Below are 25,369 nucleotides of genomic sequence, written 5' to 3'. Positions count from 1 at the left end.
TTAGATATTACTCAGGTAAGTAGAAGACATTTAAAAAACTTAATAAAAAATTTATTTACACATACTAATGATTTTTAAGAGAAACTGCTGGGTTTCAGGTCAAATGAGTTATGCATTTAGTGTACATGTATTTAAGATATGTACTCAGAGAAGACAACAACAAAAAAAGAATAGAAGAAACGAAGAAAGAAAGGTTGGAAGGAGAGAGAGGAAAGGATGAAAGAAATGGTAATGTAACAGAGACAAGTATTTAAAACAATTCATGAATTTATTCAATGAGCATATGCCATAGAATGAAAATGAGATGGGAGATGTTACACGTCTTTGCCTTCATTCAATTTTGTCTCCTGTGTGTCTCACAGTGTGACATTCTCACTTTCCTGAGTGTGAATCCAATATTTAAAGATACAGTGAAAATTATTTTGTTCATGCCCCCTAAATACAAGCTACTTTACAATGGACTCAGCCAAGAAGCTGTGATCTGTTCTGTCGCTGGCAGAAAAACCAGGTGTGACAGACTTGTTGGTAGATGTCCCTAAATGTACTTCACGGCTTATTTAAGAGAATGCCAGTGAGTAATGTTGATTATAAGAAATTTCTGAGCCGGGCGCGCTGGCTCACACCTGTAATCCCAGCACTTCCCAAGGCGGCCTGACTTCTGTCCAAGCAGGAGTTCTGCACAGGTTTCTGAGTTAGTGCTCCTGTTTCATTCTTGCTACCACTGACACAGGTATAGCATGTTTAAAGGCAATATATGCCTGTGCCTACTCCTCTACTTGAAGCTCTTGATTTACTTCACATTGTTGTTATGGTGATGTTTTAACTATTTATTATGACTTACAGATTATTACTGATGTCCTTGAAGCATGATAAATGCCATGTGCATGCTTTTTTAAAATAAAATAAATAAAGGTAGTCCTGTCTCTGGACTCTGACCCTCAAATCTAGTCTATTTTATACCTACACTTATGTTTTTTTTCTAAGATGAAATACACTGATTCCACTAGCCTGATCTGTCATGTCTGTAGTATATTTTTCTGCTCTCTTTCAACAAATCTAAGCTTATTTCTCACGTTTTCTGTTATCCACACATCAACTATTGCTAAATATTTTTAAAGCAGTCTACTTTTTTACATCTCCATGAAAATAACACTTAATATTTCCCTAAACTATAGCTCTCGATTATATTCTCTTCTACATAGTTAGAATTGCAATTAGTAAACAAACAGAATTCTACATATGCCTCTATTTGAATATACTTTTATTAGAATTCTACATACGCCTCTATTTGAATACATTTTTATTAGAATTCTATATATGCATCTGTTTGAATGTCTTTTATTAGAATTCTACATATGATTGTCTATTCTTGGTGTTTTTCAAAATTCAGTTTAAAAGAATGGAATTCATTGCCTTCCAGATTCTCTCCAGATTCATTTGCTCCTTTTTTTCCCGTAATTATTTGCTTATGGTTCCACCAGTATGTACTCTAGAGAAATGGTCATGTATGTGCTGAAGGAGACGTGCACAAGGATTACATAGATACATACATTACAACATGAAGTTGTTGACATATTTACTTTAAAATAAAAACTGATTTTAGAATAATAGAGAGCATTAAAGACATTTAGATAAAATATACAAAGAGACAGATATGTCTTATAGCTACTTAACCTCCTTTCTATATGCCTTAGTAAGGTTTTGAATACAATAAGAAATGCAGGGGATTTGAATCTAGGCAAAATGAAGCCATGGCCCAGGATTCTTCTTTAAAATGTGGCTTCTATCTGGAAAGATGGGACACCACTCATTTGACAAAAGATTATTCATATGAGTGGTAGTAGGACAGAAAGAATGTCACATATGTTTTAGGTGTGCATTTGACGAAGCATACAGTCCACTGAAAATTCATAAAACCTACCTTATGGTGATTTCTTTTAACCACTTGATGCTTATGGCATTAAAATATAGTTGTTAAAAGTGCGTGGATGACACTTTTAATGTTCATGAGGGTTGTTGATTTCTAAAATTAAATAGTTATAATAAATATGCGGGCTTATGCGAGTTAGCAGATTTGATTGCGTTACCATGATTAAATGGTTTCTTCAGGGAAATATTGTTGAATATTTTTGTTCGTGTTAATTTGTAGACCTGTAACTTGGAAACACCTTAAAGTACATATTAGAAAACTCTGGCCATATTGTAAAAATTAAAGTAGCATACAAATGTCAAATATTGTAATTTTTAATATTGAGACATTGAAAATAAAGATAAGTGCATATTGTGTTCGTATTCTAGGAAAATGTGAATAAAAATCAGAGACGTTGTATCTTTTTCTAAAAGCACTGATGGGAAAGTCTTGAAATGACAGATATAGTTTAAGAAATTAAAGGCATTATCAGCTCATTTCTATAGTTGTGTTAATTCAAAGTTCATGGTAGAGCACTAGAGCTTATAAATACACAATGCAATTGGACGCATTGAGAATATTTCTTCATGAGTTATGCAAAGCAATTTAAAGCAGGTTACCTACCTCAAGCCTGCTGGCCAAAGTTGTTAGAAAAATGGCTTGGGAAGTTTTAAACTCAGAAATAATGAGTTACCCAAAATCCCAAGAATGAAACAGTAAATAGTGGTACAGTGTGCTGTTAATTTTTTCCCCATCAGTTCTTCTATTTAACTCTCTAATAATAAAGCTAGCAATAATTAATTACATTCATTTTATCTAGTTATGAATGAGGCAGAATGCAATGAAAGTTCAAATATAGCAGAAAAGTAAGGGAGAGAGATATTGTATTTTTTTCCTAATTTGAATTACTCTTTCAGGAAATGACTTTCTTAAAATTTTATTTATTTTAAGAGCTAATTAATGTCACAGATTTATTTGCTAACATAGTTATCTGCTACATAGCCCAATATTGGTAAACACTGGGCTAAATTACTTTAATATTATTGAATCTTAACTAACTTTAACAATTATCAATTAAAATTGAAATTAAATTTGATCACCATATTCTGTCCACATGAAGGAAGGGAGGGAGTAAAAGAGGAAAGGAAGGGAGACAGGAAGAAAAAGAAGAAAGTAGAAATATACAATTATGATGAAATACATAAAAACATAAAAATACTAGCAGATAAACTAGCTCAAATAAAAACTATCAAGCTGTTTAAATATCACATAAATTCAGCTAACTTAGTCAATTAAGTAATTGAAATAATTACTGATTTTGAATAGTACTTGTATTAGTCCATTTTCATGCTGCTGATAAAGACATACTCGAGACTGTGTAATTTATAAAGAAAAAGAGGTTTAATGAACTCACAGTTCCAGGTTCTGGGGAGGCCTCACAATCATGGTGGAAGGTGAAAGGCATGTCTTACATGGCAGCCGGCAAAGACAGAATGAGAGAGCAGTGAAAGTGGAAAACCCTTATAAAACCATCAGTTCTCATGATACTTATTCACTACCATGAGAACAGTATGGGTGAAACCACCCCCATGATTCAAGTTTCTCTCACCAGGTCCTTCTCATAACACATGGGAATTCTGAGAACTACAATTCAAGATGAGATTTGGGTGGAGACACAGCCAAATCATAACAGTACCTTTGAAACAGTATTTTATTTTGGTAAAATAAGACATAAGTCCTTTTACATATAATTCTACATAGATGATCCTTATCAATATTAGACATTCTATAAACATATTAATGAAAGGAATATGCTTTTTATTGAAATCTTGACTAAATTACTGGTTATCACATGCTTTTCTAAAGAGATTGTCAACTATAAAACTATTATGTGATATTAGTTTAATAAATAGGTTTAGTGACACATCATTTAAGTTAAAATGTTTTCATTTCTTTTGGTTCTTAAATGTATTCACATATTGAACAATTATTAACTTTTAAAATAGTTCAAGTATTTGATTTAACAAATAATTTAGAATGTTTTTTCACACTAAAAATCACATTTATAGGCACATATACAATGTATATAATTATCTTAATCAAAAATTAAACTGTAAAATGTCTTTCCTATTTTATTGTACAGGTTTGTGTATTCACATGTATAGGTAGCTAGATACATAGATGAATAAATACAGAGAACAGCTATAGACATATACAGCTAATGATTTGGGAGAACTGATAAAAGTGAGGAATCTAGATGGAGCGGATTTGGATTTCATTCTTGATTTTAAGTCAATAAAGATAAATCATAAACTGTATATACAGTACTTAGCATGCTTGACAATAAGCAATTCATAAATGATAGTTATCACCATAATCATTATTATGTTTAATAATTATTTTGTCCCATGACTAGAATTTCTGTTTAAGAGAAAAAAGTCACAGTTTTGACAGTCACTTAATTTATGAGGTAGTTTGATGTCTGTCATTCAATTTTATATTTATTTCTATATAAAAAAAATTAAATGATTTACCCAGCACACAAAGCAAAGATGACAGCCGACCTTGGAAGAGAACCAAGAATGCTTTTGTATTCTTAATGCAGTTTCTTTTTACAACATTAAGTGTCTTTCTATTTTGTCAGGAAAATAAAGAAATGAGTGAAAGAGGCATGAAGACTGGGTGTCAGAACTGGTTCTAAAATTTACAACTCTGTAAATTATGATATTTTATGGAGAACAATTTCAATTTCATCATGGTTCAATTGGGATAAATAATACTTTTCCCTATAATTTGCTTAGATTATAAAAAGATGTGATAGTAGTAATTTAGTTTATAATAGCTTGCTACAGTTTAATTTGCAATTCATATTTATATATATTATTTGAAAGCACACTTCTCCAGGTGTTAAATGTGCTTAAAAGTGAGCTACACAGGAAAAATATATCCATTATAGTGACTAGCTTAAGAGAGGAGGGACGAGTTATAACTGACAGGACGGGTGAAGGCAAGCTCTGGACATAAATAGTATTTACTCGGATGTTTGCTTCATAATTATTGGCTAAATTATATGGTTTGATTCCATGCAGTTTTCCACATTCTTATTTCACAATAGAACATTTAAAAGAGTCAAGTAAAAATATATGCGATATAATATTTACTTCTAAGTAATAATCATGTAGCATAATATGCAGTAATCTGCCCTTATCCATGAGTGACGTGCTCCAAGACCCCTAAGGACTGTCTGAAACTGTGGATAGTGCCAAACCCTATAGATGCCATTATTCCCCTACACATGCATACCTATAGTAAAGTTTAACTAATACACCAGGCATAATAAGAGATTAACAACAATAACTGACAATAAAATATAACAATTGTAACAATATGCTGTAAAAAATTATGTAAATGTGGTCTCTGTCTCAAAATATCTTGTTGTACTGTACTCACCCTTCTTGTGTTGATGTCAGATGATAAAATGCCTCTGACAGGAGCATGGGATGAGGATGACTAAAGGGAGGGACAGCATGAGATTTTATCATGCTATACAGAGTGACATGAAATTTAAAATTTACGAATTAGTTTATTAAACGGGATGAAGGCATGAGAGCATGTAACGAATACTTAAGCAAATGGAAGTCACAAAGTTGCTAACTTCAAAGAAAAGTTCAAAATTTCCTGTTTCTAATGTGCTAAATTTAGTAATAAATAAAATTACTAGACACTAGTGAGGTCACCATTGTGGCAATCTTGGGAGACACAGATAAAATGTAAATTCTCATTCTTGTAGAATAGGAATTTGGATAAGCACTTTAAGAGCGCTAACCCACAGTTATAGAAAGCTGCCTTTAACCTACAGCATCGATTTATAAATACAAATATTTCTTTGGATACAAAAATTGATTAGCCCTGGTCTCAGCACAGTCAAAATTTGTCTTAAAAAAAGAGACGTCTGAGCTGTAAGAGCATTCATTCTAGGAGCTAAGAGGGAGAGAAAAGGAAAACCAAACAATCCGATTTTTATATCACCTACTTCTTGGTCTTTCCCATTCCCCAAAAAGACAACACTTTAACTGCTTATTATTGTGTCTACTTAAGTAAACTGTTAACATATGTTTCCACAAGACTGTGATAAACTCTTATCCCAAGATGAAAAGTGACATTGAAAGTGCCCATTTGCTTCCATCCGATTTGGGGATTTCAGGCACATTAACACACATGAAGGGGACAAACATGTTTTCAGCATAAGGAAGGTGAATATAAGACTGCAAATTGTTACCGTGGGTGGCTATAAAATCACAAAAGGTCAGCCTAGAAATGAGGCGAGCAGAAATATCCTTTCTGTTCCTTGTGATTTATCGGGAGTCTTCTTTAAGGATATCTCTTAAACGCCTGTATGAGGTCAAATCTAGTATCTTCCAATCTGATAATTTTTGTTGGTACACTGGTACCTTGGGGCCATCTAAAATGCTTAGTTTAAATTTTGGCATAATATTACTTTAACCTATTGATTCAAACATTACAAAAGATGCTGTTTGGAGGGTATTATTTTAATTTCTCATTTATATAATATATTATTAAGGCAGTGTAATTTAAGAACTTCATTGTTAGTGAAATATGTGTACAGACCAAATTTATCTAACAAGGTTTTTAAAAAATACCTCCCTTCAGTCTGTCTATTCAAAGATTGGTAATAACTGATCAAATGCGTGTGGAAATGCATCAACTTGCCCTTTCGCACACCAATCAGAACATACACTCATATTTGTTTTAAATTTCCTGGGTTATATGTGAATATAACATATTTAAATAATTTTATTTGTATCATAAATATTCAGTTCTTGTTATGTGCAATCTACCTTCCTTTAGTAAAATTAATTACCTAAAATTCCAATCATAGGGTAGTTGGCCAGTCTCATTTTTAAGTGAAAATAAATTTAAAATTCACAGAAAAATTAGAAGAATTAATTTCTTAATTTACTTTTTCTACATAAAACTATACATATTCTCCAGCATTATTTTCAGAATTCATTTAATAGTAGTTTATTAGTTTGATTGCAGACCAAGTCTAGGCTGATCAAATGCATGAGAAAATGCATCAACGTGCTCTTTTGCACACCAAGCAGAACACAGATTTGTATTTTTTTATTATTCAAAAATGGGGCCATTCTTGTTTTAGGACATTGATCAGCACTTAGACCCTTATCTGCACACAAGGAGTCCCATGAATTAACTTTGAGCCCCTTTATCTTCCTACCACAACCAGGGGTTCTGCCTATTCCCAAGGAGCCCTTATTTGTTTAATGTATGCTAACAATCTGGTATTTGCATTGTACTGGAAAGATTTATATAGCCAAGGAGGTGCCTAAGTTTAATAAACACATAAATTCCACTGTGAAATTGAGGTAAAATCGGCCGGGCGCAGTGACTCACGCCTGTAATCCCTGCACTTGGGGAGGCCGAGACGGGCGGATCACGAGGTCAGGAAATCAAGACCATCCTGGCTAACACGGTGAAACCCCGTCTCTACTAAAAATACAAAAAATGGGCCGGGCCTGATGGCGGGGCGCCTGTGGTCCCAGCTACTCGGGAGGCTGAGGCAGGAGAATGGCGGGAACCTGGGGGGCGGAGCTTGCAGTGAGCCAAGATGGCGCCACTGCACTCCAGCCTGGGCAACCTAGCAAGACTCTGTCTCCAAAAAAAAAAAAAAAAAGAAAAGAAAAGAAATTGAGGTACAATTGGCTGAAGGTGGAATTCTTTGGAGGAGGTAAATCATTTGAATTTTCTTTTTTGAAAAAAATTCAAATTTTATTTTAGATACAGGGCATACATGTACAGATTGTTTACATGGGGATACTGCATGATGCTAAGGTTTGGAGTACAGATCTGGTCACCCTGGTAGTGAGCTTAGTACCTGCTAGGTAGTTCATAAATCCAACTCCCCTCACTCCACCCTCTAGTAATTCACAGTGTCTATTGTTTCTATAGTTATGCCCATATGTTCTGAATGCTTAGCTCTCAGTTATAAATGAGAACATAGGGTATTTAGTTGGGTAGTCCTGTATTAATTTGCTTAGGATTATGGCTCTATCCATGTTGCTGCAAAGGACATAATTTTATTCTTTTTATGGCTGTGTAGTATTCCATGGTTTATATGTACCACATTTTCTTTATCCGACCTACCATTGATGGGCACTTGGGTTAATTCTATGTCTTTGCTATTGTTAATAGCACAGTGATGAACATACAAATGCATGTGTCTTTTAGGTAACATGATTTATTTTTTGGGGGGGGTGTATATATCTAGTAATGTCATTGCTGGGTTAAACATTAGCCCTGTTTGAAGTTCTTTGAGAAATCTCCAGACTGCAACTTCTGAAGTTGAATGACTAATAAAGAACTTGTCAAGCAAAAGAGTTCTGGAGGATGGATTCACTGCTGAATGCTATCAGACACACAAAGAAGAACTGGTACCAATCCTACTAAAACTAATCTAAAAATTGAGCAGAATGAGCTCCTCCCTAATCCATTCTGTATAGCCAGCATCAGCCTGTTACCAAAATCTGGCAGAGACTCAACAGAAAAAGAAAACTTCAGACCAATATTTCAAATGAACATAGATGCAAAAATCCTCAACAAAACACCAGCAAATCAAATCCAGCAGCATATCAAGAAGTTCATACACCATGATCAAGTAGGTTTTGTCCCTCAGATGCAAGGCTGGTTCAACATCCAGGAATCAACAAATGTGATTCACCATATAAACAGAATCAAAAATAGAAACCATAAGATCATCTCAATAGATGCAGAGAAAGCTTTCGATAAGATGCATGATAAAAATTCTCAAAAGACCGGGCATTGAAAATATGCCTCAAGATAATAGGAGCCATTTATGACAAACCTACAGCCAACATCATACTGACTGAGCGAAAGCTCGAACTATCCCCTTTGAGAACTGGAACAAGACAAGGATGCCCATGCTCACAACTCCTATTCAATGTAGTTCTAGAAGTCCTAGTCAGAGCAATCAGGCAAGAGAAATAAATAAAAGGCACCAAAATAGGAAAAAAAAAAAAAAAAGAAGTAAAACTATCTTTCTTCATTGATGATATAATTCTAAACCTAGAAAATCCTAAAGACTGCCAAAAGACTCCTAGAATTGATAAACAACTTTAATAAAGTTTTAGGATATAAAATGAATGTATAAAAATCAGTAGCATTTCTATGCACCAACAATGTCCAGACTGAGTGAAACCAAGAACACAATCCCACTTACAATAACAAAAAAGAGAAATACCTAGAAATATATCTAACAAAAGAGGTGAAAGATCTCTACAAGGAGAACTGAAACGCACTGCTGAAAGAAATCAGAAATTATACAAATAAATGGAAAAACATTCCACTATTGATTGGAAGAATCAATATTTTTTAAATGGTCATAATGCACAAAGTAATTTATCAATTCAGTGCTATTCCAATCGAACTACCAACATCATTCTTCACAGAATTAGAAAAAATAAATTCTAAAATTTATATAGAAACAAAATAGAGCCCAAACAAAGTAATCCTAAGCGAAAGAGCAAAGCTGAAGGCATCAGACAATCTGTCTTCAAATTATATTATAAGGCTAAATTAACCAAATTGTCACAGTACTGGTACAAAAACAGACCCATAGACCAATGGAACAAAATAGAAAACTTTGAAAGAAAGCCATACACTTACAATCATCTGATCTTCAACAAGGTCAACAAAGACAAGCAATGGAGAAAGGACACCTCATTAAAAAAAATGGTGCTGGGATAGATGGCTAGCCATATGCAGAAGATTGAAGCCAGACCCCTACATTTCACCATATATAAAAATTAACTCAAAATGTATTAAAGCTTTAAACATAAGACTTCAAACTATAAAAATCCTGGAAGACAAAAATAGGAAATACTCTTCTCGACATCAAGCTTGGCAAAAGGTTTTTTTTGCTAAGTCCCCAAAAGCAATTGCAGTGAAAACAAAACTAGACTAGCGGGACCTAATTAAATTAAGAGCTCCTTCCCAGCAAAATAAACGATTAATAGAGCAAACAGACAACCTGCAGAATGAGAGAAGATATTTGCAAACTATGCCTCTGACAATGGCCTAATACCTAGACTCTCTAGGGAACTTAAATCAGCAAGCAAAAACCAAATAACTCCATTAAAAATGGGCAAAAATTATGAACAGATAATTCTCAAAAGAAGACATACAAATGGCCAACAAACATACAAAAAATGCTCACCATTACTAATCATCAGAGAAATGCAAATTAAAACCACAATGAGATGCCATCTCACACCCGTCAGAATGGCTATTACTACAAAGTCGAACAACAACAAATGCGGGTGAGGCTGCAGAAGAAAGGAAATGCTTATACACTGTTGGTGGGAAGGAAGTTTCTTAAGTCACTTGAGCTACCTATGTTATTTCATATGTAGGTTCACTGAATTGGGCTGATAACCCCAACTGCATAATTACTTTCTGTACCCAATATTCATTCACAAAATTTTTTCTTTCATCTTAGAATAGATACATGGGCTATATTCTGAAAGGTTTGAGGACCATGGTACAAACATGTGGACAAAAGACAAACAAATTTTTATTATAACTACAGTATATTTTAACTTTTAAGAGAAATGTTTTATGTGCCCTTTAAGAAAGCATAATGGGTTGGTTGTTTATTTATTTATTTTGAGACAGGGTCTCATTCTGTCGCCCAGGCTGGAGTGCATTGGCGCAATCTCGGCTTATGGCAACCTCCGTGTCCTGGGTTCAAGTGATTCTCATCCCTCAGCCTCCCGAGCAGCTTACAGGTACCCACAATGACACCTGGCTAATTTTTGTATTTTTAGTAGAGATGGGCTTCACCATGTTGGTCAGGCTGGTCTCGAACTCCTGACCTCAAGTGATTCTTCCACCTTGGCATCCCAAAGTGCTGGGATAACAGGCATGACCCACCGTGCCCAGACGCATAATGGTTTATTTTATATTATTTACTACTTTCATATTTTGCATATAATGGTGATGACTGTAGAGCTCATCAGAAAGAAAACCCTATTTAAAATTACTACGTGGTGTTTTATTGACAAAGCACAGTTGACTTCTACACACATATGCCCACATCACACAGAAACATATATTTTACCTTCTAATTTACAATAAAAGAGTAATGAAATATAAATTATAGAATATCTTTAAAACAAATAATTAGCTAAGATATTTTTCTGTCTTAGCTATTGCCATTTAATGACTTTTGATGTAATCTATGATTAATGTAGAATTGAACATCTTGTTCTCTTTAAAACTTCTTTTTACCAAACCGAATTTCTTGATTCCATTCTATATTTAAAGCTCAGCTATGTATATTGATCAAACTGACCTCACCCAAAATAAAACAGAAATATACGTAATCTGGACATATGATTTTGCTCTTACATTCCACATTAGGTATGTCATTTGTATTTGAAGCACAATATTGACCTCAAATTATGAGTCACTCATTCACAAAATAAGCATTCCCCTGTCTCTGGCGCAGCTTTAGAGTTGCCAACCAGCCATATAAGTTAACACAATGAAACAGCATAAATGATATTGTCAACTTTTTATTTGTAATTACTTAATTCACATTTTCCAAGGATATAGGTAACAGAAACTTGTGGGCCTTCTGTGATGGATGACTCTCAGTGTAATATTTGATTACTTCAGAGGACATCTCATTATAAGTTGGCTTCATTTCAGAACTTCTTTTAGGATGAGAGGAAAGAAAACATAAAATGCACTGAACAGGAAGATAAAATTGATTTTCAAGAAAAGATAACACTATAAGTCATTCACCTCACATAATCATGACAAGGTTTTAAATACACATAAATCCCTAAAATATTTTAGAGAAAAAAGTGAAATTAGCACTAAATAGAACAATAGTAATTTTTTGGAGAACAAAAATGCAGCAGATAAATGAAATATGATGTTCAAATATAGAATAAACTAAGGTTATTGGTTTAGAGGCAGGGTTGAAAATCATGGCACATAATATGTACAGGGGACTATTTTCACCAGCTTATCCTACAGTAATTGAAAACTGAATTTATTTTTAAGTAATTATCTAAATAAGAATATGTATGTTAATATAATATGTAATATTTATATAATAAAGACTAGGAAAACTATTACAATGTAATCACTGCTCTAAGGGGCAGTTTCACTCTGGAATAGAAGCAAAATATCTTTGAAATCAGTTCCCTACCAATAATCTTATTTGTTGTAACAAATTTTTATTTGATTTAAATATTTCAGTTATTGTTTTATGGCAATTCACACATTAGTTTGCATCACTTGCTACCTTTCACATGAGCTGATGACATAGGAATGTGAGAAATTCTTCTCAAGAGCATATCGTTTTCATAAAAGTAGGTAAACAAAAATGATTTTCTTAGCATTAAGCAATATCCCATCAAACATTAAAAATTACATTATTTTATTATCCATTACATTTGTGTCACCACTGGATGGATTTATTTATTTATTTATTTTTGACATAATTATAGATTCCCCTTCAGTTGGAAAAACTAATACCGAGAGAAAATCTATATACCTTTCACCCAGTTTCCTACAGTGGTAACCTCTTGCATTGCGGCAGTATATCAAAACCAGAAAATTGACATCGACCTGATCCATCCATTTTATTCAGATTTCACCAGATTTACATGCATTCTTGCATGTGTGTGCATGGATATGTGTGTATGTGACCTTAGTTCTATGCGATTTTGTCCCATCTGCAGATTTGTTTTACCACCCCCTCACAGTCAATATACAGGACAGCTGCATCATAAGGATCTCCTTTTGTAACCTTAGCCACTTCTAACCTCTGCTTCCTAATCCCTGGCAATAACTAACCTGCTCTGAATCTCTGTATTTATATTATTCCATGAATGTAATATAGATGCAATTGTACAGTATGCAACCTTTCGAGATTAGCATTTTCACTCAGAATAATTATTTTAGCATTATCTAAATTGCTATCTCATTTTTACTGCTTTTTATCACTGAGTATTATTTTATAGTAAAGATACACCACAGTTTGTTCAACTATTCATGTATTGAAGGATATTGGAATTATTTCCAGTTTTTGGCTATTATGAACAAAGGTGCTTATAAATATTTACTTTCAAGCTTTATGAATGTAAGTGTTCATTTTTCTGAATTAAATGCCCCAGAGTACAATTCCTAGAATATATTATAAACAAATGTTTAGTTATGTAAGAAACTGCCACAACCTTTTCCAGGTGACTGGTCTGTTTTAACATTCTGGCTAGCAATGTCAGCGTGGTCGAGCTGGTTACTTCATATGCTCATGAACATTTGATGTTAATCCTATTTGATTTTCCTCATTCTAAGTGTGTAGTGATATATCACTATTGCTTTAATTTGCCTTTCCCTAATGGTTAATGATGTTGAACATCTTTTTTATGTGCTTATTATCAACTGTATGCACTATTTGGAAAATGTCTCTTCATCTATTGCCCATTTTCTAATTGGACGATTTGGTTTTATACTGTTGAGTTTTGAGTGTGTTATATATTTTAGATGAAATATGTTTGTTGGATATATGGATTGAAAATATTTTCTTTCAGTCTATAGCTTAGATTTTCTTTCTCTTCACATGAGTTTTCACAGGAAAAAAACAAGTTTTCATTTTGTGGATGTCCAGTTTATCAATTTTTATTTTATGGATTGTGTTTTTAGTGTTAAGACCAAGAACTCTTCACCTAGCCCTATGTTTTAGCTATAGATGTTTTCTTTACTATTTTATTTTTTCTAAGAAGTTTTTGAGATTTGCGTTTTAAATTAGGCTCATGATTCTAGTTTTAGTTGATTTTTTATAAAATATGTGAGTTTTAGGTAAAGGTTCTTTTGTAAAAGATTTTGTACTTATGGATATCCAATTACTCCACTACTATGTACTGAAAAGTTTCTCCTTCTTCCATTGGATCATTTTTACACTATTGTCAAAAATCTGTTGGTCTAATTTTTTGAAACTCTGTCTGGATTCTCTGTTCTCATGGTTCTTGCTTCTGTTTCATGGATCTGAGCCTTCTACTTCATGAATACCACTTTCTTTTACAAATTGTACTTTCACAGTAAGGCTTAACATCTGACAGAGCAATTGATACCACTTCTTTTTCAAGATAATTTTAGCTATCCTCTGTTCTGTGCTGTTTCATGTAAATTTTAGAATGAGCTTCTCTGTGCTTTATAAAGCATCACTGATATTTTGATGGACAGATATAGGAACCTATAAATTATTTTGGTTTACCTACCCATTTATACCCTATATTTATCTATTTAGGACTGCTTTGGTTTATTTCATCATGATTTTATAATTTAATTTTTAGCCTATAAATACTATATATATTTGGTTAAGTATAGAGCTAACTACTTTCTTTGAAACACTAGTAAATAATGTTGCACGTTTAATTTCAATTTTCACTTGTTTGTTGTAAGCATATAGAAATAAAATTAATTTATATTCATATATCAATTTATGTAGCAACTGTATTTTTTAATCAATTGTATATATCTTTATACAATTGCTCTTATATCCTATGACTTAACTCATGTATTCATTCTACGAGATTGTGTGTGTGCATGTGTGTGAGAGTGTGTGTATGTGTGTGCGCGTGTGTCACCCTTGGGATTTTCTACATAGACAATCATGTCATCTGAAAAAAAAGTTTTATTTCTTTCAATCTGTATGCATGTTTTTTTTTCCTTTTTTCCCTTCTTACAGTGGAATGATCTTCCAGTATTATGTTGAAGAAATGTTGCAAAAGCAAGCGCCCTTGCCTTGTTCCCAGTCATAGAAAAACACCATTTGACCTTCACTATTAAGTATAATGTTAGCTGTGGGTGTTCTGTAGATGCACTACATCAAGTCAAATAGGTTTCCCTCTATTTCTAATTAAACAAAAAGTCATTCTGAATGGATGTGGAAATTTGTACTGTGTAAAATGGTAATATTACTCTGATTCTTTTCTTCAGCCAATTTTATGAAGATTTCATCAGTTTTCAAATGTTAAAAAAGTCTTGCATGACTTGAATAAAGTTCGTTTGGTCATGGGGTATACTGCTTTTTGCACATTTCTGGGTAAGATTTGCTATATTTTGTTGATGGTTTTATCATCTATGTTTACAGATGACATTGTTCTCCAGTTTTTTTTTTCTTTTTAAAAATGTCATCTTTGTTTAGGTTTGGTATCAGAGTCACAGTAACTTTACAAAATAGTACGGAAGTGTTCCCTTACAATAAACTATAAAAAAAGGAGCATAGTTAATTATTCTTTATTTGTTTGATAGAATTAAGCAGTGAAATAATCTTACTCTGGCCATTTTTTAAACAGATTTTACTTACAAATTTAACAGCTTCAATAGTTACAGAACTGTTTACATTGTTCATTACATCTTGGCTAAGTTTTGGTAGATTTTAGTTTTCAAGAAATTGATCCATTCTTCTGAGTTAATTGAAATTATGCATGTAAAGTTACTCCTCATATTCACTTATTATCCTTTTATTAAATGCAGTGTCTACAGTGATATCTCTATTTCATACTTGACATGTTAAATTATGTCTTCTCTTTTTATTGCTGTTCCTGCTAAAGTTTTATAAATTTTATTTTATGTGAGAGAAGCAGTGTTTTTGTTCCTCTGCTGGTTTATTTTTTTTTTTCAGTTTCACTGATTCCTGATCAAACATTATTATTTTCCTTTTTCCAGTTTATTTTGCTCTTTTCTTTCTAGTTTCTTGAGGATGAAACTTAGATGATTGATTTGAGAGCTTTTGTGGTTTAAAATGTAAACATTTAATGATATACATTTTCCTCTCAGCACTGTTTTAACTGCATCCCAGTTATTTTGGTTTGCTGTATTATTATTTTCATTCAGTCCTATGTATATTATTAAATTTCCTTGGAGACTACCTCTTTGATCCATACATTATTTAGAAATGTATTATTGAATTTCTAATATTTTAGAAAATTTCCAAGGGTTTCTGTGTTTTTGAAATCTAGTTTGATTCCATTGTGGTCAGAAAAAAATGCTATAAAATTTTAACTTCTTTAAATTTAGTTATAGTTTTATGGAATATAATATTTTCTATCTTTGATGAATGTTTTATGAGCACTAAAAAATTGTTGGCTAACGTGTTCTACATAGATCAATTAGATCCTGTTATTTCATTATGTTGATCATTTATTTCTTGCAGTAGGGTAGAGGCAGAAGTTCAGCTCTCTGCTGATTTCATTGTCACCACAGGAGGTTGATGAAACTAAAGTATCATCTAGACCTATCTTCCATTTTCTTATTCTACTTTTTTGGTTGCTGGGTAGGGGTAGAGGATCAGCTCCCTCTAGGTAGGGGTAGAGGATTGCAATCAGTTGACTACAGGGTTGAAAACAAGTGGCGTTCTGACTGGCCCTCAATCCTATAGCCTTGAGTCTTGAGTTCAGTCTTGATGATGCCAACCAGATGAGTTTCAGCTCACTGTTAGTGCCTGCCAACAATATGCAAGGGTACAGCGAAGTGGTAATTAGCCCTTGCTTGCAATGCTTTATTAGGTCTCATTGTTATAAAGTGGGGCTGGAGGTAAAACCACCTTTGCAAAAATTATCTCAGTGAGAGAAATCTAATCTAACTGACTCCATCTTGCTTTTAACCTCACAAGCTAAATGCCTTTGTTAATTTTAAAACAAAGATGATAGTCGCTTTCCAAAACCAACTACCTTCTTGCTCAGGGACCAAAACCATCTTTGCAAGACTAATGAAAGTTCACTAGAATAGGATTATGGGAGGGCCCTGAATTCTGCTAAAATGTAGGCATAGTAAAAAGATAACTGGTCATTGTCCTCTATCTTGCCTTTCTGTAATCACTTACTGCTTGAGAATCACATAGATGGAGGTCACAGGATTTGTAACTTCCCCAATTTCTCCTATAGAAAATGATACTGTTGTCAGAACTTAAATATTGGTATTTGAGGTATTTTTCACATTTTTGCATTCTGGAAACCAACTGACTCTTTCTAGACCCATGATTCATACCAGGAAACTGACTCAACCTGTCTTGGAACCCCCTCTTAGAAACTCTCAGCACATGAAGACCATTTGGACATTCCTATGATTTCATCTCCAACCAATAAGCAGCACCCATTTCTTCATTTCCTGCCCACCAAATAATTATTTAAAGTCCTAGCCTCTGAACTTTCCAGGAGAAAGATTTGAGATAAATATCCCATTAATCTGCTTGGCTGGCCTTGTGCTAATTAAACCTGCTTTGGTGCAATACCTGCTGTTCCCAGTTCATTGGATTTTCTGGGCAGTATGCAAGGTTAACTTGGCCTGTTACAGACGTTCATCACATCACTAACTGTATTCCAGTGACACTACCCTGGCATTAAGTTGGAGCACCATTTTCTTCCTCAAGAAGATCAGCCCTACACAGTAGGAGAAGCCATCCTGTCTCCTTCTGCCAAGCAACTGGGTGAGGTTAAATATCTACTTTATGCTTGGCACGAAAACCATGAATAGGGTATGATTGTTATGTTGGTGCTTGGCTACAGTTGGATCAGTGTTGCCAAAAAAGGCCTGTGGTGATGCCACCATTTTCCTACATGTCGGCTAAAAAGCAGTGCATAGTATAGAAATATGGAGCTTTTTTCTCATACTATTTTTGGAGCTTTTTTGTTTGTTTGTTTGTTTTATGCCTATTGGTTCTAGGACAGAGACCTTTATGATGCTCTGTGTAGGAAAAATGGAAGAGAAAAAGAAAACCTAGGGAATACAACACTGTGTCATTCCTCAAGCTCCTATGTCCTTATGAGGTTTACCTACCTCTTTGAAACTTTCAGTCTTCTTGACTATATTATTATGCTATGTGCTGGGTCTTCTACTTGTAAGAGAAACCACCTAGGGGAAATGGAGCTAATCTATCTTGGCTAGAAGCAGATGTGTATGGATTGAATTATAATGATTAATTATACTGAATAAAATATTGAAACTAAATGCAAATGACAAAATATTTATTTTGAATAAGGCGCTTTGTTTAATTTTTTTTTAAATGCTGCAATGTTCCACACATTTTGAAAAAAAAAAATCTTTCAAAATTCTAAGCTTATAGTTTTGACATCTTTTCTAGTTTTGCTAAAATAGAAATATTACATGTGGGACTTTGAGAATAATAATTATGCCATTTTCTTCATTAATATTCTTGACATCCACTCATGTTGAGTTTAATGATTACTTTCTAGATTTTAATATCACCTATGTGAACTAATAAGGCATCTACTTAGAGTTTTTGTGTTGACTTAAAGATTTAGGCATTTTATGGTTTATGTATATTAATACTAGATGAATATGCAGTGGGCTTTATTTAAATGTTTCAAAGCTTTTCAAACATTGTAATAATGATTAATAACAAGTTTATATTCTGCTCATATTAGTTTTTCCTATATTCCTTAGAGATTTTAGAAAATATAATTTTAAAGGTAACTGAATTTTATTTCAACTTACATATGTACAGTTTTACATACAAATTCAACCAGTGTTTTCATTTGTAATTTAGAATGTGTTGCTTTATTTCTGAGCAGGGAATTCCTAAAATTTCTGTGTTTTAAAAACTTATCCAGTATCAGTAAATGAAAACAAGATGTCATCGTTCCATGTAACTCTACTATATATTTATCTTTATGATACAATCAGATTGTTTTTTAAATTAAAAAAACAAAAGATGTAAAGATTATAGGTGTCAAAAGTAGTTACTGGCCTTTCCTTTAATATAATGAGCAGAATTGGAGATGAAATATTAATCCATTTATGCCGATTATCTGCATAAAAACAGTTATCTCGAACTCAGGGTCAATTGACAATATTTAAGAATTATTGAAAGAAGCTTTTAAATTGAGATATTTAAAATAATTAAAGTCGATTTCAATCTTCTGTGGGGCTTACATGATCCCACTAAATTGAGCTCTTTTAACATCAAGCAATTTAAAGGAAAACAAAAGAGGGAAAATAAAAAGAGATGAGAAACCTTAAATATTTGATGTAGGGAAGAAAGAAAAAAAAGTAACTATTGTTAATTCACTTTATTCAACAATAACTGGGCTCAGGGTAAAATGTTTTCAGATCTGGGATGTCTTCTTATCAAAGACTTTAGCTTGCAATGGATGTGGTAGGGGTGATTCATCTTGGATAATGTCTGAATTTCTTCAGAATTCCTATTTTCAGTGGCTTATCAACATGGAGAAGAATTTGTGTAGAGTATCATAAGATAACTCAACAATATATCTGTGTTTATGTGTGTGTTTCTGTTTAAGGGGACAGTAGTTCAATACTACTTTAAAAATAATACTCCCTAGCCGGGTGCGGTGGCTCATGCCTGTAATCCCAGCACTTTGGGAGGCCGAAACGAGGGGATCACGAGGTCAGGATATCAAGACCATCCTGGCTAACATGGTGAAACCCATCTCTACTAAAAATACAAAAAATAAGCTGGGCGTGGTGATGGGCGCCTGTTGTCCCAGCTACTCGGGAGGTTGAGGCAGGAGAATGGCGTGACCCCCGGGAGGCGGAGCTTGCAGTGAGCGGAGATCAGGCCACTGCACTCCTGCCTGGGCGACAGAGCGAGACTCCGTCTCCAAAAAAAAAAAAAAAAAAAAAACCTCCCTAAATTTTCCCCAGGAAAGTAGGACCTAAATTCCACGGAACTCTCTCCCCAGTGATGTTGACATTTGCAGTAAGAACTTTCTTGTCCTGCTATTCTTCACATAGAATCCTAGTTGTCATCATTATAGGAATATCTGCCTTATCGTATTTGGAGTAACAGGATTTTCTAATTCTAGGTATAGAATTATGAACAAAGCTTACTTTTTGTATAAACCTTATTTTCTTAACTTACCTGCATTTAAAATTTTTAAAATATATTTTGGCTTTTTTTCCATTACAAAGATAAAATAGTCCTAAGTAGTATTTAGTTGGGAAGTCCCATGTTTATGCTAAATTTGCTTACTTTTGTTATTTTCTCAAAATATTTTCTTGAAAAAATTATTAATAGATTTTTCTAAAGGTAATTTTAAAAATGAACTGACATTTAAATAACGTAGTTAATTACATTTAGTTACCTATCATTTAAGCAATGGAATCCTAATTCAGTGGTTATTTAACTTCTATTTCACATAAGACATATCTCTCAAATAAATTTTCGAATTATTTTTGACTTTTATTAGACATAAAGTCTCACTATGTTTCACTGGTTGGAACTCCTGGGTTCAAGCTATCCTCTTACCTCAGCCCCCTGATTAGCTGGGACTTCCGGCACATACCATTGTCTCCAGCAAATTTTCAACTTATTAAAAGCTTAATTACATTTTTTGATCATCAAGATTAAACAAACATTTTAGATTATTACATATAAGCATCTCTCTTTCTCACTCTTCACATATACACACAATAAAAATGAACTACCATTGTGGTTACTCACTCTATTTTAGATACTTACATCTTTCCCTTGTCAATAATTATATTTAATATATTTATATATGTTATGTTATAAAAAGTAAATATTAACTAATTTTCAATCGTTTTAAAATATAGTATCTACTATAAATGAATTCTATATCACTTATAAGCTAACATTGTTGCTGGAATTAATTTTATTATTTACCAATATTTATAAAACTCAATAGCTTTTCCTTCTATTTCAGACAAATTATACCTATTTTTCTCAATAACACATGGAAGTGAAAGACTTCCATTTATTGGTAAGTTTTATCCTCAACTGATGAATGCCCCATAATAATAGTAGACATGGTAAAGAAGAAAGAAATTATTTTTATAACTTTTTGTGAAAGCCCATGATTTAGAGACTAATACAGTGGAGCTTATTGTGCAACTTACTGTGAAATTTCATGATTTATTATGCAGTTCTTAGGAGCTTATTGAGTGTCCTTATTGTCACACTTCATGATTTACTGAGTAATACAGAAGAGCTTATCACATAACTTGATGGTGAAATCCTGATTTACTGTGAAATAGTTGTTCCAATATGTTTCTACAATGGGAAGAGTTTATCTAATGTTTTCTAATTACAGACAAGCCTCATCAGACACTTCGTTTTCAAAGCAAGTAATATCTATAAGAAAGCTTTGAATGCATCTTTTGCAATAGGAAAATTTCTCCCTTCAAAATTATCATTTATCCTAATTTCTGAAGCATTTAAGTCTGGGAGTTGGCCCCAAGAAAATGAAAGGCCATTTCTACTTTACTTCATAATGTACCATGATGACACAGCAGTTGATGATAGTTATTTTTCAAGAGACTAAAGTTAAATTTTTCTAAAAATGATAAAGTCACTACACTTGAATGAATTAAACGTCTCGAATTATTTTTGTAATACCTGGCTTAACTGTTTCTCTCTTTCACTTACCATTAAGCAAAGCCTTAATGGAGAAATTTTATAATTTGATAGCATGCAAAATTGTAAATTTATAAATTACCACTAAAACTGTAATGCTTTCATAATATGTTTATGCTAATTTTTGCTCAAATATATGAGGAAATTCTATAACATTCAATGTTTTACTAATTTTTAAACTCTTTTTTTGTTCATTTTTATTTCTTAAACTTTATATAAGCTTAATAGTAGTTAAAATTGTGTAATGCAAATAAGTAACTTAACTCTTGAGAGAATATATGACTTTGATGTTTAATTTCACTTATCTGAAAACTAAATTGTGCAAGCAAATGAGGATTATTTCATTTAATTTCATTTAATTTATGCATATATTTTGATATAGAAGATGTTAAATGTGGATTGTATGCAGTTACAAGAATCAATACTCTATATGCCCAAATATAATATCACTCCTATCCCCCAGGGAGCATGAAATACACAAAATTGTTTTTAACCATTAGCATGTCTACAATTAGAAAATATTGGATCTCTTGACATTAGGGAGAAAAGAGAAAGAGATAGAGGGTGGGACACAAATCTTTGGGGAAATTTTACAGCTAGGAACAAAAGAAGGAAAAGTAGTAACTGAGCAAAATGGAAAAAGAATAGTTATAGAGCTAAATACAGAATCTGAGGACACAGTGCATTTTTGGATACAGTGCATTTTTTCACCTTAAACTTAGTCAGTTTTGAATCCTCTGGTAAGGCTTATTATTTTCCTGGCAGCCAGTAGGCAATTTGATGCAAAGCTAAAAAGCTGTTATAAAATAGGGTTGATTGACAGATAATGTGAAGGAAAAAATCATATTCAAACAAATAGTTTTACTAAAATATAACGAAATATATTCCCTCAAAATGGAGTTGGTAAAGACAAAGTAATTTCATAAGATGTAGATCCTATTAGATAATAATAGTACAAAAACTACAGAAGTAGACTATGCATAAAAATAGTTAATCTATTAAGAGAGCAGAAATGTTCATTTACTTTTATGAAATTAAAGACAGGGCAACAGAATCTTAACTAGGAAAACTAAAGGGAACTATATTAAAAGATGAAAACTACAATTCTTTGAAAAGCATTGTGTTGTAACAGGACAATCAAGAAATATGATGGCAGGAAGTGGAACCAAATACTGACTCCACAACACATCTTTCATCTCTTATGAATTGATGAATCCCTAATGAAAATGTATTTGTGGATATAACTCAGTCACACCATCTATTATATTTAGTAATCATTTCAGTAACAAATGCTTATCAAATTCACTTCAAATATATAGATGATTATTGTTCTAAAACTTTACGTTTGTGTATGATGTACCAATGAACAGAAACCTCCACTTCCACACACACACACACACACACACACACACACACACTAGCACACTCTTTCTTTCTTTTCTTTTTCTTTTTGTTTTTGAGACGGCGTCTTGCTCTGTCACCCAGGCTGGAGTGCCGTGGCACAGTCTCACTGCCGGCCTCTGCCTCCCAGGTTCCAGTGGTTCTCCTGCCTCAGCATCCTGGATAGCTGGGATTACATGTGTCCACCACCACACCCGGCTAATTTTTGTATTTTTAGTAGAGAGGGGTTTCGCCATATTGGCCAGGCTGGTCTCGAACTCCTGACCTCAGGCAGTCCACCTGCCTCGGCCTCCCAAAGTGCTGGGATTACAGGCGTGAGCCACCGCACCTGGCCCACACTTTCACGTAGACTTTTTCTTTCTTTCTTTCTTTTTCTGAGATGGAGTCTAGCTCTGTGGCCCAGGCTGGAGTGCAATGGCACGATCTCGGCTCACTGCAACCTTTACCTCCCGGGTTCAAGTGATTTTCCTGTCTTAGCCTCCCGAGTAGCTGGGATTACAGGCGCCCGCCATCACATCCTGCTAATTTGTGTATTTTTAGTAGAGACGGGGTTTCACGATGTTGGCCAGGCTGGTTTCGAATGCCTGACCTCAGTTGATCCGCCGGCCTCGGCCTCCCAAATTGCTGGCATTACAGGAATGAGTCACCACGCCTGACCCACATAGCCATTTAAACAATTTATCAAAAAGTAACATTTAAAATTTGTACTTTGTTATTTGAAATTCACAACCTTAGTCAAGTAATAAAGCAGGGTTGAATGGACACTATTCACTCTGCTTCATATCTCTACACTCCCTAAAGATCACTTTTTGGCCTCTGGCTGAGATCAAGAGCACTACCTGAAGATGAAAGATGCCAGAAGCTGATTTGCAGAGCCTCTCCCTACACATTTTTGTTGTATTGAATTTGTTTCATTTTATTCTCTCATCTTTCATGGAATGTTACAATTACCTAAATTATAGACTAATACAGAAGTTTTTGAGCAAAAAAGTATATGTGCTGTGAAGGTCCACATTTTAAACGATCCTAAAACGTAATTGTTTTAGAACGAGCACTTGTCCGGGTCCCACTGAATGACTCATTTTATGGCATCACATTCAATATGGATTCTATCAAAGGAAAACCAACTCATTCTCAAGATGAAATTCTTCCTTTGCACATTATGTACCAATGACATCACTCATTCAGTGCCAATTATGGAAAAATAGGTTTCAACATAGAGTGGCTTGTACTGTTTATTTAATAAAACTTTCAGAATGTGTTTCCTTTATAATTTCCAATTATTGTAAGTGTTAAAGTAAGTCCTGCAATAGTCTTCATAACACAAGAAAAGGCTTCAAGGGAATCATATACTCAATAGTACTTGAGTGGGGTATTGAAAAAATAATGCCATTATTGCAATAGCAAACATCATCGACTATATAAATACCTTCTTGTCTCATTTGAAATATGCACAGGGCTTTATGTCATCATCCATTTTACAAGTGCATTATTGTCTCCCACAGCAGAGACCATGTAGGATGCTAAAATTTGAAAAGCTTTCTTATGCATAGATTGATAGATTATGCATTATTAGATGTATATTAGAGAATCATGTTTTTATGAAAAGCAGTAAGTGCTCTATTCAGCAAAAACGTTACTCTGTTCCTCAGACTATAGAATATGTCTGACTTCCTGTGGTAGGGTTTTTACTCAATTTGTTGGAGTCTTTCCAAGGACAGTCCAAATGAAATCAGGGGTTGCAGCATTTTAATATCTCTTTGAACCTAAGAATTGCTGAAGCACTCAGAAATCTGCAAATTTGCCACCTCTCTTGTGGGCCTTTGAAGAGTGTTGGTAGTTAATTAATTACTCCCTAGTAATCAACTTTGCAGTGTAATAGCAACTGTTTATTTTATTAACTTTATCAAATGCTGAATGAAAGATTAACCTGCACTATGTGCTGTATTCAGTTGTGAACTCTTATTAAATTTAACCGAAACAGGTAGATACAAATAATAAAAAAGTTACCTGAATATAGATCGGAGAAAAAGGGAGTTTAAGTAATAGAATAGCCACAGTACATTTAAACTTTTGTTTTTGGTAATGTAAATTCGATATACTCAACATATTACCTCAGGAGTAGTAATAGAGTACATAACTCAATTTCTGATTTTGCTATTGAGGGCCATGTCAATATTACACAATAACATACATATTTTGTGCAGGAACAAACGAACATGTTTCTAGCATCAGAAGGAATATATTCATTGATAAAACTATGTTTGCTCTTTTGGATCTGACTAATATAACTCAGTTGGAGATGTATGCTGTCACTTTTTGCCCTCTAATATGAAGGTACCTGATATAAAGATACCAGATAGCCCTTGACTTTGAATTTAGACCTAGTACTTTTCATTGACCATTTGTTAACTCCAGTGAATTGTCTATGCAAGAATTGCTAGCCATATAGACATAGCAATTGGGGTGGCAGGGCAGAGAAGGCACAGATGACAACTTATTGCATCTGCCCATAATCAACTTCCATTGTTCCTATTTCGCACCATTTACTTTTTTATATTCGTACT

The 25,369-nt window shown here is 33.5% G+C and overlaps 1 long non-coding RNA gene across 1 annotated transcript; it reads left to right on the top strand.

Annotated features, from left to right (window-relative positions):
• The first annotated feature begins 1,800 nt into the window (after positions 1–1,800).
• Positions 1,801–24,079, top strand: LOC106994339 (uncharacterized). Its single transcript, XR_001440894.3, has 5 exons — positions 1,801–1,872; positions 18,449–18,474; positions 19,306–19,444; positions 20,692–20,748; positions 23,604–24,079. It is a non-coding gene; the product is annotated as an uncharacterized LOC106994339 (long non-coding RNA).
• The last annotated feature ends 1,290 nt before the right edge of the window (positions 24,080–25,369 follow it).

The sequence above is a fragment of the Macaca mulatta genome, chromosome 17, assembly GCF_049350105.2.
Source record: "Macaca mulatta isolate MMU2019108-1 chromosome 17, T2T-MMU8v2.0, whole genome shotgun sequence".
In the NCBI taxonomy this organism is placed as follows: domain Eukaryota; kingdom Metazoa; phylum Chordata; class Mammalia; order Primates; family Cercopithecidae; genus Macaca; species Macaca mulatta.
The sequence above is the reverse complement of the archived record's forward strand: the minus strand, read 5'-3'. Positions and strand labels throughout refer to the sequence as shown.